General features: G+C 47.0%; 1 long non-coding RNA gene across 1 annotated transcript; it reads left to right on the forward strand.

Annotated features, from left to right (window-relative positions):
• The first annotated feature begins 12,830 nt into the window (after positions 1-12,830).
• LOC134480373 (uncharacterized) lies at positions 12,831-17,056 on the forward strand. The gene is made up of 2 exons (XR_010054792.1): positions 12,831-12,882; positions 15,663-17,056. It is a non-coding gene; the product is annotated as an uncharacterized LOC134480373 (long non-coding RNA).
• The last annotated feature ends 676 nt before the right edge of the window (positions 17,057-17,732 follow it).

Below are 17,732 nucleotides of genomic sequence, written 5' to 3' on the forward strand. Positions count from 1 at the left end.
TTTAATTTTTTTTTTTTTTGCGTTGAGATTTTCTTTATTTTTAGCCATTACTGGAGGGTGAGTCAGTTTCCTTCTGTTTTAGGTGTTTCTTAGGTGAAAGAACCTTGCCTACTCTAAGTCACACATTTGTATAAACAGTGAAAGTTCCCTAAATCCAATCTGCATACAGAACTTCCACAGGTAATGGGGCCAGTCACTAAGTGGGACACATCAGTCACTGTCAGCCAACAGAAGTCAGCTAACCGACCAGCTGAACAACTGTTCTGGGTGCCTAACTGTGCTGCATCTGGCTGCTTTGCCGACTTCCAAACACGGCCTGTGCTGTCTGGATGAACCTTAAGAGCCTGGGCTTTGGAGCCTCCTACCCACCTCTGCTGTGCTCTGACACTTGGAAGCCAGCTCCCCATTGCTTCGTTGCTGTGGCTTCTCCGTGCTCCACAGAGGCCGCAGTGATGGACACAGTGCATCACTGTGAGGTTCTGGCCACAGGAGGCCTCCACACACCACTGAGCCTTGTTGTGTGGGAGGGACTTCTGCAGCACTTGGGGCAGGGAGTATTTGGATCAAAGCTGCTTCATTCCCAAGACCACAGATACACCGCCATCCCTTCTCCTTCCTTCCCAGCCCCTTCTTGCCTTTCGCTATGTCCTCCTTTCTTGTTCTTTGTGTTGCCTGACCCCTGAGTTCACTGAAGTCAACTCTTTTTGTTCAATCCAAAACTGTCTAAGGGACTACTTTTAGCAACCAGGGAAGGTTTAGCTGAAGAAACGCCCTCTGAGGAGAGCCCTGAACTTACATGACCTTCCATGTTTGTTTCTATTGAATCTCATTTTAAGAGTTTATTATTTTAATTGTGTGAATGTGTGTGTGTGTGTGTCTGTGTGTGCACACACAAGCCTGTGTCTGATCCCCCAAAGGAACTGGAGTTGCAGGCAGTTGTGAGCTCTGAGAACTGAACTTGGGTCCTCTACTAGAACAGTAGGTGCCCTTAACTGCTTAGCCATCTCTCCAATCTCCAGACCTGTCAATCTGAAAAGTTTCTGTGAGGAGAAATGATCTGATTCTCATTTTACATGTGAGAAAATTGGGTTTTGGTAAAGGTTTCCTAAAGTCGCAGGCTAAGGAGTATCTGAAAGTCGATATTTTCTCGGCCCTGTTCAAGCCCTGCTCCTAGCCTTAGTTAAGTAAGCTTGGCTATGACCTCATTTCACAAAACCTGCCCATCAATAATGAGTCCCCCTCTGCTGCATATCCAAGAAGTTTTATGCCTTAAAGAAACACGCTTTGAGGATCTTCCTCTGGCAGGTAGACAAAACAAAGTTCCCTCTACTCAGGGAGAGGAGCCGAGAGGACTGGAGCTTTAAAGAGTGACAATGTGCTGTTGGAATAGACTCAAAGGAGATAAGGATGCGCTGGCTACAGATTATGGTGACGCGTTTCCGACAAAAGGAAGAGTCAGCGCACACGCCCAGAGCCTAGAGTCATCCTCAGTGCATTCGAGGAGCACTTCAAAGGCCAGCATGTCACAGCAGATGCGGAATGGGCAGAGGGATGGGACAGAAGGACAGAGAGGTAATTTGGAGATGTCGGGCTCAAGTAAGGCCTTGAGGGATGGAAGGGCGTTACAAAAACCAGTTTCCCTCCATCCACTATCTTAAGGTGTAAGCCTCTTGAGTCTGTGTCTACATGTCCTCGTGATCACAGGGGGTTAGAGTGCCATGGAGCCTTTCTTAGCTCTTGGTGAGTTTAACACACAGAGTTTAACCAGGGTGCTGACAATTAACAGCCACCAAAGCCAGCTGGAACCAGTGGCTTCCAGGTTCACTTGGTTCACTGCTCCAGTCCCTGATGGAGGAACAGCAAGTCTAGGCCTCTTCAGTTCTAGAAGACTACTTCTGCCAGAGAGGCTAGGGAATCCAGCAGGGCCATGATGGACTACATAGGACTTATATAGGAATATATATCTGCATCTATCACCATCCACAGGGCCTTATAATTTTTATCTTGGAGTATTAGGGCTGAGGTCCCCACACTAGCAGCTCCAGTCAGCCCTATGCCAAGGAAAGGACCTAGCACCACAGTGGAAATGGCCACCCTTTACTCAACTGTTTGGAGGTTCTAGCTGGTTGATGACATCCTACCCAGAATAATAGGCTATTCTAGGTGCAAGCTGTACTAGAACACAAAAATATTTAGGTGTATTTACAACCAGGTCATAAATGCATGGGGTAAGCTCTGAGGTACAAGCCCACCAAGCATTCTCTGGGGGCAGCATGTGTCCTTAATAGGTGGAAGTAGGCTGAGGATACCTTATTACCAATATAGAATCTTTGTCCTGTTATTGACGTAGGGTCAGCTTACCTCTATCTGGTTGTCACCATCTCCATTGAGTACCCTCTTTAGTCTGTGACTTAGTCTCCAGAGATAGCTGTCTCTTCACGGTAGGAGGGCTGAGCATTTAAGTTGCAGTCCTTTGTTAAATGTGAGCGGGAGGACTTAGGAGCCTGGAAAGCAGCTTCTAATAATCGCAGGGGTCCAGACTCGGGTGTTGTAGTGGGTGATGCAGGAGGTGGACCAGTTTTAGGGAGCAGTTGTTTAGATGAAGTGAGACCTCTCAAGGTGGTGGGTCCTGATGAGGGATTGATGATGGGCAGGGGCAGAAGTTGTAGGAGTGGTTGGTTCAGCCTTGTTAATACCTTGTTGGGACCTAAGGGAGCCATAGGTCTCACAAGGCCATTTTGGAGCAGTTGGTACAGTAACTAGGAGTCCCAGATCATAGCCAGAGATGTAAAGTCTTTTTTTTTTTTTTTTAAAGATTTATTTCATGTGAGTACACTGTGTCAGACACCAGAAGAGGGCATCATATCCCATTACAGATGGTTGTGAGCCACCATGTGATTGCTGGGAATTGAACTCAGGACCTCTGGAAGAGCAGTCAGTGCTCTTAACCACTGGGCCATCTCTCCAGCCCTGAGATGTAGTCTTAGTCCCCATGTTTTGCAGCAGTCTGATTGGCCTTCTTGCCAGCTGCTGTGAACTTAATGACAAGGCTGTTGCATCTCCCCCAAGGGGTACCCAGAGAGTAAGGAAGTTCAAAACAAGTCCCTCTCCTAGGAGGCTGGGTGTCTTTTTGTATGTGAGACCCAGCTCTGGATGTCTGTCTATCTCTAAACTGGATCACAGTGGAACCCAGCTCTGGATGTCTGCGTATCTGCGAACTGGGTCACAGTGATGAGGTCATCTTTGGGGGGGGGGGGCTTCCAGCTTATCCACCCAGTAGCTTTGCATCCCCGTGCTGCACAGAAAAAGGACTCTGGGCCTCCACATTTGGTTCACTGGCTCCAATCCCGAAAGTATCCTAGGCAGACTCTGAAGGCCTGCAACAGTGTGTTCCTTCAGCCCTGGGGTGGGGATTGGGGGGAGGCGGGAGTGTGTGTGTGTGTGTGTGTGTGTGTGTGTGTGTGTGTGTGTGTTTGCAGCCGTAACCAGGAAAGGGCTGTTGATCCAAGGGGTCCCATCCCTCATCCACTAAGTCACAAAGGGCTCCATGAAGATCAGGAAATCAGGTGCCTGGAGGAGCTGAATGGGAGGTAGAGTTGGCAATGTTACCCGTTACAGCATTAACTGTCTGCCACGTTAGATCCAGGGAGCTTGTGTCTGGCGCAGCAAAGCGTAAGCAGCAAGCGAAGCAGGACCAGGAGCGCTGGAGTGGAGTCTCAGCAGATCGACAGGATGTGGGGTGACCTAACACCATTCTTGTGGCGGTTCATCTGGAAGTCTTTTCCGCAGGGACCTCAACTGTTGGACCGTGTCTCTCTTGGCAGGCACGACGTGGGAGTAGTGTGTCCACATCCAGATCCTGTCCACCTTAACAGTCGTCAGCGTGGTCAGGTTCACAGTGTGGGGTCCTTTCCAGCACGGTTCCAGAATCTTGTAGTTATGTCTCTTAATCCAGACCTTGTCACCTGGTTCAAAGCAATGGCAGTTAGGGGAGGAACAGACTCATAAACCTGGCAGATGGCAGCCAGAGTTGCTTCTGGAACCTATGAAGGGCTTCCAAGGATTTTAAAAAACTTATGTTGGTCATTGTCTTAGTCAGGGTTTCTATTCCTACACAAACATCATGACCAAGAAGCAAGTTGGGGAGGAAAGGGTTTATTCAGCTTACACTTCCACATTGCTGTTCATCACCAAAGGAAGTCAGGACTGGAACTCAAGCAGGTCAGGGAGCAGGAGCTGACACAGAGGCCATGGAGGGATGTTACTTACTGGCTTGCTTCCTCTAGCTTGCTCAGCTTGCTCTCTTATGGAACCCAAGACTACCAGTCCAGGGACAGCACCACCCACAGTGGGCTGGGTCCTCCCACCTTGATCACTAGTTGAGAAAAATGCCTTACAGCTCAGCTGGGTCTCATGAAGGCATTTCCTCAACTGAGGCTCCTTTTTCTGTGATAACTCCAGCTTGTGTCAAGTTGACACACAAAACTAGCCAGTACAGTCATATTCAGCTAAAATATCAGATTGGAGGTTAGGCAGCATGAGAGGTAGCCTCCCATATAGGATCTCAAAGAGGGCAAGACCTAAAGTATAGGGGGTGTTCCTAGCCCTACATAAGGCATAAGGTAGGAGAGACACCCAGTCACCACCTGGGCTTGCCTGGACTTGCTCAGTTCTTAGGCCTAGTCTATTCTTAAGCCTTATTTGAAGCCCGTCATGGAGTCAGCCTGTCTCATCCTTCTCACAAGGAAAGACCCCCTTCTAGCAGATAGATTAACTTACTATATAATGTAATTAGATAGAATGTTAATTTTATATATATATATGTATATATATGTGTGTGTATATATATGTGTGTGTGTATATATGTGTGTGTGTATGTATGTGTATATATATATGTATATATGTATATATGTATATATGTATATATGTGTATATATATATATATATATATGTATATATATTACTTCTTCTTGACTCTGGGCCTGGTGCTATAATCTGGGCAATTTATTAAGATCCTGATGTTGGAAGTTCTAATGCTTTGATTCATTTGGGAATCTGCATGTCCAAATGCTGAAGGTCCTTGTTCCCAGTTGGTTTTTGATTGATTAATAAAGATGCCACTGGCTAATGGCTGAATGAAGGGTGGTGGGGAGGAAACCTTAGATTTGCACAGGCTAGGGCGCAGGAGGGAGGAGGTGAGAGAAATCTCCATGAAGGGATGGGATACGGATGGACACAGGAGCTGCAGGAGATAAAGCCGACCAGCCATGTGAGATTTCGAGGAAGTGACCACTGGCCACGTCCCTGTTTGGGTCTAGGATAGCAGGTGGAGATTAGAAATGCCCAACCCTTGAGCTGGCTGGCATCTTACAAATAAGCTAACGTGTATGTGTCTTTCATTCGAGGATAGGAAGGCTCCCTGATCAGGTAGCTGGAAGTGCGGCCTGCCGGAGCATAAGACAGAGTAGACAAACTCCTCGCTACATGGGCAGTTACATCCCAGGTCAAAAATAGAAGAACAAAAAAGGGGTAGGGATGCAGCTAAGTCGTAGAGCATGGGTAAGGCCCTAGGTTTAATTCCTAATATCAAGGGGAAGAAGTGCATTCTGGATTCATGACTCATGAATGAAGAGGGGTTTTGTTTTCTGTATTGATTGGCTCTAGGGTTCACTGGGGTTTCAAGCAGGCTGGTTAAGTGGTTCTCCCACTTGAGCTATGTAGTCTCAGCCCCCAAATCTTAACATTCTGTAGTACTTGTCTATTCTAGCCCAGCCATGGCGTGGTAAGAGAGTTCTAAGAAGTAGGCTAGGGTCTGAATTGCTGCACAAAGGCCCTGAGGATGCCCTGCTCTAGTTCTTGATTATGAAGGGCTCGGCAGAAGACAAGAACGGAAGCTTCGGAACTACGCCACAATAGGCTAATACTCAACTCTAGTCTCTGCTGTCGACAGGCCTTTAGGCTTTTGTTTTGGGGCCACATGGTTCTTTTCATCGTCTTCTATTTCTGTTACTGAGTCTTCCTTGCATAGTCCTTCTGCTCTGAATAGATCAGTAATGGCATCAAATTATCAACAGGTCTATGACAGAAACCACAAAGATTCCCAGTAATGTCCTTCAGGCTCCTCCTGTCTCTCAACTCCTGGAGGGGGGAGGGGGGTGTTCCAAAACACAGGCCAACATAAAGGTGATCTGTCTGTGTGGACTTGGCTTGGCTTGGGACAAACAAGAGCGCCACTCTTGAATAGCCAACAGAAACAGACTTGTGTGAGCCCCAGGGAATTCCTTCTGTCCTTAAAGAATCTGAAAGGAACCAGGTTCCAGCTTTCTTAAGACATCCTCTTTGTAGACAGGAAAAATTCTTGGAGTTAGTGCTCGGTGGTGCCCCTCCTGACACACACCCACAGGACACCTGTAAATGGCCCATTGTCTTGTCTGGGCTCAGTGTGAATTCCTCAGCAGTCAAAACTTTGGGCTTGTTTTTTGTTGTTGTTGTTTTTGGTTTTTTTCCTGCTCTGGACAGGCTGACACACTCAGACACCTCTCCTTTACTCCCTCCTGGTGACACCTCAAACAAGAAAAAACAATCCTTTTTACCTCCTACCTCGGTGATACTGAGGATGCTATACTACCAAGCTCAACCCAGAGCCCCCATGCCTTTTTTTTTTTTTTTTTTTTTCCGGAGCTGAGGACCGAATACAGGGCCTTGCACTTGCTAGGCAAGCACTCTACCACTGAGCTAAATCCACAACCCCTTTCCATTTCACTCTTAACACACTGAGGAACACTCATAAAACAGACGTTTTTCCAAAAACATGGCCAGGGAGATTGGGCAGAGTCAGAGATAGCTTACCCCCACCCCATTTAAAAATATTTTAATCATGTAATTATTTTCTTTAAATATTCATATGTGGCTGGAGATGAGGCTCAGTGGTTAAAAGCACTGGCTACTCCTCCTGAGGAGCTGGGAAGAGAAGGAGGAGGGGGAGGGGGAAGGAGGGGAGGAGGGAGGGGGAGGGGAAGAGGGAAGGGGAAGGAGGGGAGAAGGGAGGGGGAAGAGGGGAGGGAGGAGGAGGGGGAGGAGGAGAAAATGGAAGTCTCTTGCTATAAACACCTGCCAGCCATCAAGCTGACTCTTGGGTTATTCAAAACAGCCATGGAAACTGTGGTCTAAATGTAAGGCGGCCGAGGTCTTTATGGGCTTAGCCACAATACCTCAGCAGCCTCTGCGTTCTCAGGTCCAGGGATAAGGAGGTTCAGCTGCGGCAGTACCTGGGAATAGGAGTCAGAGAGGTTTGGCCTTGTCAAGAATGGAGGTGGTGGGGGTGGCTACTGGCATGGGGTGTGGCTTACAAGACAGCGTACCTGTATAGGCTGAGGACATAGCTCAGTGACAGAGTTCTTACCTAGAATGCAACAAGTCTTGAAAGAAAGGAAACAACGTTTGAAAGGAAGGAAAGAAGGAAAACAAAAAGCTTCTTGAAGGGTGTTCTGAATATTAAATTAAATAATTCACACACAGTGATTAACCCGGATACTTAAGTCTATGTAACTACTATTATCACAGTATCATCCCGTGTTAAATTAGTGGAGTTTGAGCAGATTCTTCTTCTCTTTGCATAGTTTTTGTACACAAGGGTTGCCCAATGGAATAGTCTTTATAAATTTATCAGCTTAGACCCAAAGCCCTTGCTGGGAGTCCCTCATCTTCCTTACTAGCACTGTGCAAGCCTGACAGCTGGGCCCGACCCCACATCAAGAGCCTTTGGGACTTTAAAAAAGCCAGAGAGGAAAGGGATGGGGGTCCAGCTGCTCTGTCTCTTTCTGTTGGGAAGTCTGTGGCAGGCGGGGAGCAGCAAGGGCTGGGACTTTGGCAGGAGGAGCAAAGTCACTAGCCAAGGAGTAATGGGCCAAGCATAAGAAAGTACTATTTACTGCCGTCACAGATAACCCACCTAAGCCAGGCCTGGTGGTGCAGGCTGTAATTCAGCTTCTCATGAGGTTGAGATAGGAGAACAGCAAGTTCAAGGCCTGCCTGGGCAACCTCAGCTCAAAACAAAAATTAACACTGGGTGGTGATTGCCTAGCATGGGCAAGGTCCTAGGTTAAATCCATCGGAACCGAAATAAATAAGACAAAATGTCCTCACGAGACACACCACTTCAATGCAGAGACAGCAACAGCACACACTGCACACACTGCACACACTGCACACACACACACACTGCACACACTGCACACACTGCACACACTGCACACACACACACACACACGCACACGCACATGCGCAGCCATACTGTCCTGACTTTTATGCCCTTTCTCTTTATTCTCTCTACTGCAGACTAGTAGAGGAGCCTTTATCTCTAGTCTAGCATGGGCTAAACAAGGTGTCAAGACAGCTCATATGCATGGTGGGGAGGGCTATAAGAGACTGGGCTCGCGTGTGTCCCAGCTGTGGACTTGGCAAGAGGTGGGCTCCTTGTCTATAAAATAATTGTCTTACTACAGTCCCTACTGATGCTGAGACTACAGAAGACAAAAGGAGAGAGCAGTGGTGGGAGAAACCCAGAAAAAAGTAAGTACAGTACGCTGTGTCCTCTCATTAAATTCCCAAGCATCTGCAGAACCCCCCAAAGTATCTGCCAGCATCTCCAACTGAGGGTCTTAAAGAGGGAAGTCCATTAGCAAGTGGATTAATGAGAGTTGTATTGTCAACCCAGACCACTTATCTGAATGGAAGACTCCTTGGCTCTTTGTCCTCATGGCAACGGGGAAACTGTGGTTAGGCCACTCCTGTTCAAAGGTGTGTTCTCTCACACAGCCCTATCTCATGACAGAGACCTGGGTAGAATCCTGATTCGCTCACTTATAAACATACCAGGTTGGGACACTCGTTCAGTTTTGTTTTTGTCATGGCTGTGCCGTAGTATCCTCTTCTCTGACATGATTCTTTCCTATTAGGGGGTCCCAGGACCCTTCGAGAATCTGGTGAAAGTGAGTTTACAGATTTGCATAGATGCTGCTTGTGAATAGCGGTGGGTACTTGAGATCAGTTTCAGGCAGTGTAGGCACATTAGAGACTGCCTTCTTCCTGGCTTTGCCCTGCAGATTGGAGCTCGGCGCTGCTAAGAATCGGAGTTCTTCCACCTGGTGGATTCTGGGAGCCAGCTTGTTAAAGGCCTACACACAGTCTGTGGCTCTGTTAACACACTGTGCTCTGGCGATGAACCCACAGAGGGTCAGGCCACAGAAGGAGTTGCAGGAGTCTCCCTTTTTCTGTGTAATTTTCAGATTGACTAAACTCCCACGTTTCTGAAGAAAAATGGAAAAACAACACCTAGTAAAACAAAACATGGGAACTCCTCAATCTTCTACCATGAGAAAGCATGTGACCTTGACCCGCACTTCAGAGAGGAAGGATGTGCTCAACATATGCACTGCAGTCACAGAGGAGGCCAGGCAACAAGAACTGCTGTGAGCTGAGAACGCCATTAACCTGGCCAGCAGTTCTCTTGTGTCTGAAAGGAACAGTTATGCCCACGTCTTGATAAACAAATAGGTATACGGACCAAGAGTACGGACTTGCTAAAATGCCTCTGTGAGAGAGCTAAGGCCAGGGAGGACTAATCTGCACTGTGAACTCAATTGAATTTAGAGTCACCTAGGAGATTGGTGAAGCACCTCCTCCTTTACAAAGAAGATTAACTGAATGTGGAAGACCCACCTTGTATGTGGATGACACCACCCCATTGGCTGGAAGCATGGACAGAATAAAAGATTAAAAGTACCACCTCTCTGTTCCTCGTCTGCCCTGAAGTTCCTCTGTCACACACTACTGTCATTATGACATCCTGCCCAAGCATGCAGGGCCAAGCAATCACGGATCGCACACTCCAAAAACATGAGCAAAACACACAGTAATCCTCCTTTCCTTTAAGTTGTCCTATTAGGGAGTTTGGTCATAGAGATGACAAAAGGAACTAAGACAAAAGATCAGAATCTAGCAGTCTGAGCCCAGAGCCGAGCCTGCTGGTTTAATTACCACCTCACCTCTGCAACCATCTACCTCTACATTGCTGTGGTAGAAAGGGTAAGTGGAGGTCAGGAGAAAGAGACGTTTCCCACAGTGTTCACCTCTGGCAGCTTCTCTGATGATGTCATGTGCCAACAACCCAGAACCTGGGAAGTGAAGCACCTGCCAAACGGGGTTGGTTCCCCTATGCCCTCTGGTCTCTCCTGTGCACGGGCCAAAACAAGACTTCAGTGGTTCATGCACGTAGCCACCCAACAAGAGCTTCTGTACTTTCAGACTTGGGCAATGGGACCTCACCCTGTGATGGCTACAGGCCAGTCAGTCCCTTTGCAACATCCAGACTAGGCAGACAGAAAAGCTTTTATCTGGGTTGCATAAACTGAGATGTATCTTTTTACCCAAGAACTAAAAGAGTTGAAAGTGGGCACTACTATGTCTGAGGTCACCAGTCCCCACAAATGACCTAATTACAAGTTCTTATCCAAAACACTCGCCGCCGTGAGCAGAGCAGAAGCTGCACGCAGAGGCTCAACTGTCAACTTCACACTGCTGCTGACGACGGTGCCAGGGGAGAAACGGTTTTGAACAAAACCACAACGGTCCGGTCCTCTGCAAGGCTAATAGCAGCTTCCCTTCACAGTGTTCCAAGAGATAGTCTAGACTGATTGAATGACCATTCCACCAGTGTTCGAGAGTGGTGTGGGAAAAAAACTCAGCCCTATCTCCACCCTGGGGCCCGAGCTCCAACTTGATTTCTTCCCACAGTACTGTCAGTCATGGTCTGACACCGGTTTGATTGTTTCCTCTGAAGGGCCGGCATGAGAAAGTGATGGTAAGATCTGCATGGAACTTGGAGAGTGTCCTTTTCCCCAGATTCGGAGAATGAGACCATGAGAAGTTAAAAATCACATCATCTACTTCCTCTATTGTGACTAGAGACTGAACTTTAGGCCTCAGTCTTCTTATAGGCTCCATCCAACAGATAAGAGATGGGGTTGGGGATTTAGCTCAGTGGTAGAGCGGTTGCCTAGCAAGTGCAAGGCTCTGGGTTCGGTCCCCAGCTCTGAAAAAAAGAAAAAAGAAAAAAAAAAAAAAAAGAGAGAGATCTGACCTGGGCTGCCCCAGACCCCCAGTGTCTGTACGCTCATGGTGGACTGTTTGCACTCCACATAACATAGTGCTGATTTTTCTTTTCTTTCCAAAAAGGAGGAGAAAAGTCATGGTGAGTGCTGGGAATGTTTGTGCTGGTTCCTGGCTCGCAGGGTAGGTTCTCTTTCCGTTTAGAGTCTGTCCTTTTCTTCCACCTCGGGATGGTGTGTGGTTTTTTGGGCCTTCCCAGCTTCTAGACCCACATGTATCACTGTTGCCAGGGGAGAACCAAATCCAAAAGGAGGAGAGGAGGAAAATAAATTTCTTGTTTTTGCAGCTAAACAGCCCAAAATGCAGCTAGAGAAGTTCCATAAAGGTTCAGCGTTCACCAACACAGAGTGGGAACAAAGCTGACCCCTCCCCGGGCCATGCCCTCTGACCCAACTGCAATGCAGACTGTCAGCTCAGCTTCAGGATTCCTTGCGGAGGGAGGGCGGCTGCCTTTGGGGGTTGGGGGAAGAGTTTTAGCACCAGACCCAGTTTCCAAATGGCAGGGGGAGTTTGCTCATGAATATTCATGAGCAGTGTTTAGTGCCTGGTGCAGTTTTTCATGCAAGGTGGGTTTAGAGGGAGGACTATATTACAGAAATTACCGTCTGCCACCATCTTTGGGCTCAAATTATAAATATTGAACAGGGCGAACCCCTCTCTTTCTGTCTTCGACTTCACTCTGTGTACATTAAACTCATTCTTTCTGTTTAACAGGCCCACTGTGTTTCCTCTAGAACTACGGTTCTGTGTCCACAGAGGCACAGAAAATGTCCATAAGCCCCTTCGGTCCCTAACATAATGAAGTCTTCTTCGCAGTTCAAGTTGCTACTGGCCACAGCCAGGGCTGCGAGAGGCTTGTGTCCGCTCCTCAGATCAGCTTACAACAGAAGGGCAAGAATCTGAGATCTCATTCGTTCACGGGGAGGTATGCCTTCCTTCTCACAGAAGATCGGAAGACAGCTGGAATTTCCAAATCGTCAGCAGGCAGACGCAGAAAGGGCATGGGCACTAGGATCTAGAGACCAGGGTTTTGAGGGCCATCCTGGACTAATATTTTCTCTCATCAGCTTCAGTAAAATGGAAAAAAGGTTTGTTATCAAGACAGACAAAGAGGGGTTGGGGATTTAGCTCAGTGGTAGAGTGCTTGCCTAGGAAGCGCGAGGCCCTGGGTTCAGTCCCCAGCTCCGGAAAAAAAAAAAAAAAAAGAGACAGAGAGAATGGAAAGCCACCGTCCAGCAGCATGTAGGAACTACACCACCCTAGACTGTGAAGTCTCTGTGTAGTGTGAGGGTTATGACCACATAATAATAATTTTATTATTATTAAGCATAATAAAGTACGCACATTATGAGTTTATATGCAAATATATCTATATGCAAATGATGTTCTTAAGCATAATGAAGTAGAGTTGAGTCAAACTGAGGTGAAGACAAGTTTTCTGTCCTGAGCATCTCTGAGAGTCTAGTCCCTCACTTGGATTAACCAGATTTTTCTCTCCAGCAAGCATTAGCCTTGTGGATGAGGTACATTTTCAGTCTCCCTGTGGAGATGAGGAAGGAGCTCGTCAGAGGTACCTAGCTCAAGGCCACATGAAGCAGCACTGGCCAGGCCTCACCTGGAACCTTGCTTTCTTGTGACGTTGGCAAGATATTCCAGATCTCGAAGCCTCAGTGTCCAGAGAGTCCTGGACTCCATCCTTGATACTTCTGACAGGTACTGTAGCAGGCCAATGCCCTCAATACCAGATGCCAACTCCTCCCAGGGCCAGCGTCTCCTGTCAGTCACAGCAGGGAATGTAGAGTCCATGTCCAACAGCAGGAAGGCTCCTCACATGAGAGGCTACAGACAATGGGGCAGACCAGAGGGGCCTCGGCTGTTCTTTTGTTTTTAAGCAGAGGACTTGCTCTCCCAGGCATCCAGCCTCTCTGGCAAGAAGAAAACCCACCCTGCAGCCTACTCCAGGCAGCCTCTGTGGTATCCCCCCAGCCTCGTGCCCACACTCCGCAGTCATGCTCCTGCATCTTCCCCAGGGTGCCTCTCCCTTCCTCTCACCGGGTCCACAGACAGGAAGCCAGACAGAGCAGATTGAGGCAACCCAGCTGTCCGGCCATTTAAAAGACTCGATTCTGTGGGAGGCACTGGGCATGCTCCAAAACCAAAGTGGCCTAAGTGATTCCAGAGCGATTTCCTGTCTCACCTTCCTCCCCACCGCCGGCTTTTCTGAGAATCTGAGAAGCAGGTATTCCGGAAAGCCGATGCCGACATGGGAGATTACATTCTGAGTTGCCATAACAGCAGCAGAGAGAGGCAGGCACACCGTGGGTAGAGGAAGGAACTTGACCACTAAGTAACTCTCGGCACAACCTCCTGTGGAGGCTTCACCAACTCTTTGCCTAGGTTTCCTCCAGAGTAAAAGTGAGGTCCAGTCCAGTGTATGACCGCCTTCACTGTGGGAGGGTCTTGGTGACTTCAACCCCTACAACCAGAATTCCCAGACCTGAATTTCTGTAAGATAAAAACGCTTTTTCATGCTTAATACTGATCCTGTGACCAAAGAGCAGCTGGCATAATTCAGTTACTGTTTTACTTGGCTCAGTCCAACTTAGAGACATTGTTCCCTTTTTAAAAAGATGTATCTTTAAGTTATGCATCTTTGTGGGGGGTTGTGAATGTGAATGCGGGTGCCTTCAGAGGTTGTGGGACGCCTTAGAACTGCAGTTAGAAGCACTTGTGATCTGTCCGACATGGGTGCCGGGAATGGAACTTGGGTCTTCTAGGAAAAAGTATAACACTCTCTTAACTTCTGAGCCATCTCTCCAGGCTCCCAGTCCTCTTATTTAAAACTTTTACAGAACCTGCTCCTTGCCCCAGCTGACAAATGGGTTTCATAGGAAATATTGATCCCTGGGAACTCCCCGGGGGCCCAGCTCTGCAGTGTCAGGGAAAATGCATATCTCCACCCTCAGCAAAGACCACTTAGTCACTCAGCTGCTACCAAGCCAAAGCCTTCACATACAAGGAAGACTGGAGCTGGTGAAAAGCTTCTCTCTGAAGACAAGGAGAGAAAAGGACCCTAAGATGTGTCCTTTACAGTGACACTTTCCCATTAACCCAAGGCAGAAAGTCAATGAATGGCCAGGTAGAACCCAGGACTTCCAGGTACTATCTATCTGAAAGAATGTTCCACAGGCCCGAGGGTGGCTGGAATTCAGTAATGGGGTTGGTGCCTATGGCTTTGACTCGTGAATCTTGTGGCCTATCTATGACTTCCATTTCTCTGCCCTCTTAGCTCTTTAGAACGGTATGAATGGTGGAAAGACAAGAAACAGTGGTGCCAGCTGCCTTGGGGCTAAGGACGAAAACCCACTGGGGGTTCTGTATGCTTTTAGTTTTGGTTTTTGTTTTTATTAAAAATGTTTTCATTTACTTATTTATGGAGCTAGGGTACACATGCCATGGTGTCTGCATGGAGGTCAGAGAACAGCTTTTGGAAGTTGGTTTTCTTTTCTGTGTGGGTTTCAGAGCTCAAACTAGGTCATGAGGCTTGGTGACAAGAGCCTTCACCCGCTGAGCCACCCTGCCAGCTGTCTCTACCTTAAAATAAATTATTTTATGTAGGGTGTAGGAACTGAACCCAGGTCTTTTACAAAAGCTGCCAGGGTTCAACTTATGAGCTGTCTCTCCAGCCCAGTCCCACCCTTTTGAAAAGTATCTTTTGGGGAAAAAAAGTGTTTTATTAATTTATTTAGGTCTCAGGGATTTTTAAAGCTGTTTTTATTTTATAACTGAAAGAAAAAAAAATATATGATTTGCCACTGGGCCCAGGGCCTTCACAGACCAAATTCCGTGACCCACATTTCAGACATTGTTGCAATCACAACTCCCCCTAATATGACTCTATGCACCTTAGACACAGCAACTGACTGGAGAGTTTTCAAGGCCATGACTAGTCCTGGACATTCTTTGTGACTTCCATGGGAGGCCATGGTCAAATTGGGCAAAGGAAGGTAGTCCATGTGAGCCCAAAGATCTGAGGCTATGACACAGACAAAGCTGACCTGCTCCCCTCGGGGAGGAACCTGTGAGCCAAGCCCCACTGGGCTATTACCAACTGGGAAGGGAACTTACAGCATTTTCCTAAATTAAGATGTATAGGGCCGGGGCTGGGGATTTAGCTCAGTGGTAGAGCGCTTACCTAGGAAGCGCAAGGCCCAGGGTTCGGTCCCCAGCTCCGAAAAAAAGAACCAAAAAAAAAAAAAAAAGATGTATAGGGCCAGTCATGCTTCACTACCACTAAAGCCATTAGGTAATGCCACTTGACCACTTACAACTTGCCTAGCTCTTTAATTTTATTTTTAATTTCATGGAATGTGTTTTAAGAGGGCTTTCTTTTTTTATAATATTAAATTCCGTATCTGTATTAAAAACCTAGTGTCAACACCAAGTATCTTAATGTGTCTAAACTTAATGTTAAGTGTTCCTTGTATTTTTAGGTCAGCCTAGCATGGTGGTGTGCACCTAGAATCCCAGCCCAGAAGAGGCCCAAGGCAGGAGGATCAGGAGTTCAAGGCTAGCCTGTGATAAATAACAAATTGAAAGCCAGTCTGGTGTCTGTAAGATCCTGCATATTTGTTTGCTTGGGGTTTTGTTTTTTTTGTTTTTTTTTTTTTTGAGACAAAACAAAATACCAAAACTCAAAACAAAATGGAAAAAGAAATCTTCTTGGCCGACCACGTTTATTTAAACTGGAAGAAATCTTTGTGGGGTTCTTTCTTTTTTCATTGAATTTTCCTCATTTCTCAGTCTTGGGCCGTTGGGCACATTAAGACAACAGCTCGAGCCTCAAGCCTTGTTATCCCCTCAGGTCTCACCGTTCTTGACAATGCGTCTGGGAGGCTAGGGCTTGCGAGTCAGGCCTTAGCTACTCTACTATTGACTGCTCCTGTTCTGTTTGCTACCAGGAGACAAATAGGCTGCTGTCCTAATTGGTCTAGAGAAACGCATCCCTAACTGTGGAAACGATGATTAAACAATAATGGGAACTGCAGGACAAAGAATATGTGCTTTTCTAGCAACAAAAGCATGAGGAAATGCCGCTTTTAATGTTAAGTCTAAACACACGAAGGGGGATCCGTAAAGTCTCGGAATCTCGGCAGAACAAGAAAAGCCAACAAACACACAACTAAGAGGCTTCACGACTTGAATCCTGATGTCACCATGAATTATCCTCTTTGTCATCTCCACCCACAGAGTAATGACAGACAAATTACATGCCTGAGGTTACTCTCTGGGCTGAGGTCTAGACCGCCTTTTTCTCTTCTTCCTAAGCCAGACACTGTTGAGCCGACGTGAATCAAGGGGAAACTGGATAGGACAAAAGCAATTTTTTTTAGGAGTGCAAATATTGCATTTGTTAACGCAACGTGCAGAATCTTGCACTTTCTACGGATATGATGAAATCCAAATATCAGGGATTACTAGAAATCTGATTTTTCCTGCTTGGAACCATTACCTGAAAGATAAGTAAGAAGACGAAGAAGCCTGGCCCAGACTTAAAATACTTAACAACTGCTAGATTCAAGCAAGACCAGAAGGCAGCATAAGCTGATTTATCCTGGTGAGGCTCTCCTCATGGGCTTGTCCAGCTCACTTCCCTGGTGAGGTTCACCCAAGGATAAAGAACCTGACCACAGTCAATAACCATTGATATGACTGATGTGGGATGGGGGCAGGGGTGGGGGGGGCAGGAAGTTGTTGTTTGGTTGTTTTTGCTTTTACTTCTTATTCCTAGTCCTGAAGTTTTTCCACCCCCACCCAATCTTCTGCCCTTTATTCAACACTATTCATCAACTGTAAATACCAAATAATGAGTAATCGCTGCCCTAAATAGCCTTGGCTCCTGTTCTCTCCTGCTCTAAAACTTCCACAAGTAGACGGAGCTGTGGGCAAGATCACAGAGTTGCTGGGTTTAGGGCTCAGTTTTTTAATAAAAGGGAAAAGTGAGAAATGTTTGGAGAGGGCTATGGTCCCTCACACTCACCTTGCCGCCGTGGTAACAGTAGTAGGAGGTAGGGGCTGTGGGGATTAAGACATGAAGCAGTGCCCTAAAACGATACAATTCAGCCTCTTGGAACATGAAAGATCTATTTCTTCTGTTTCTAAGCCACTCAGTCTGTGGTGGTTTGGTTTGGCTGGTTTGGTTTTTATGTTTCTCTGTGTACACGGGGTGTGCTTTCTTGTGCACATGTGTACACATGGAGGCTAGAAGTTAACCTCTGAGGTTGCTCCTCTGGAACTCATCACCTTGGTTTCTGAGACAAGGCCTCTCATTGAGACCCGAGGTTCACTAATTAAGCTTGGAGGCTGGCCATCAAGCCCCAGGTATCTGCCAGACTTTGTCTCTCTGGTGTGGGGTTTACAAGCAAACCCCACCAAACTGGCTTTTTACATAGGTGCTGGGGATCTAACTCAGGTCCTCATGCTTACCCAGCCAACGCTTGACCAACCAACCTGCTCCCTGATTCATTCATTCATTACTTATTTGCAGTTCTAGAGATAGAAAA

Source organism: Rattus norvegicus, chromosome 9, assembly GCF_036323735.1.
Source record: "Rattus norvegicus strain BN/NHsdMcwi chromosome 9, GRCr8, whole genome shotgun sequence".
In the NCBI taxonomy this organism is placed as follows: Eukaryota; Metazoa; Chordata; class Mammalia; order Rodentia; family Muridae; genus Rattus; species Rattus norvegicus.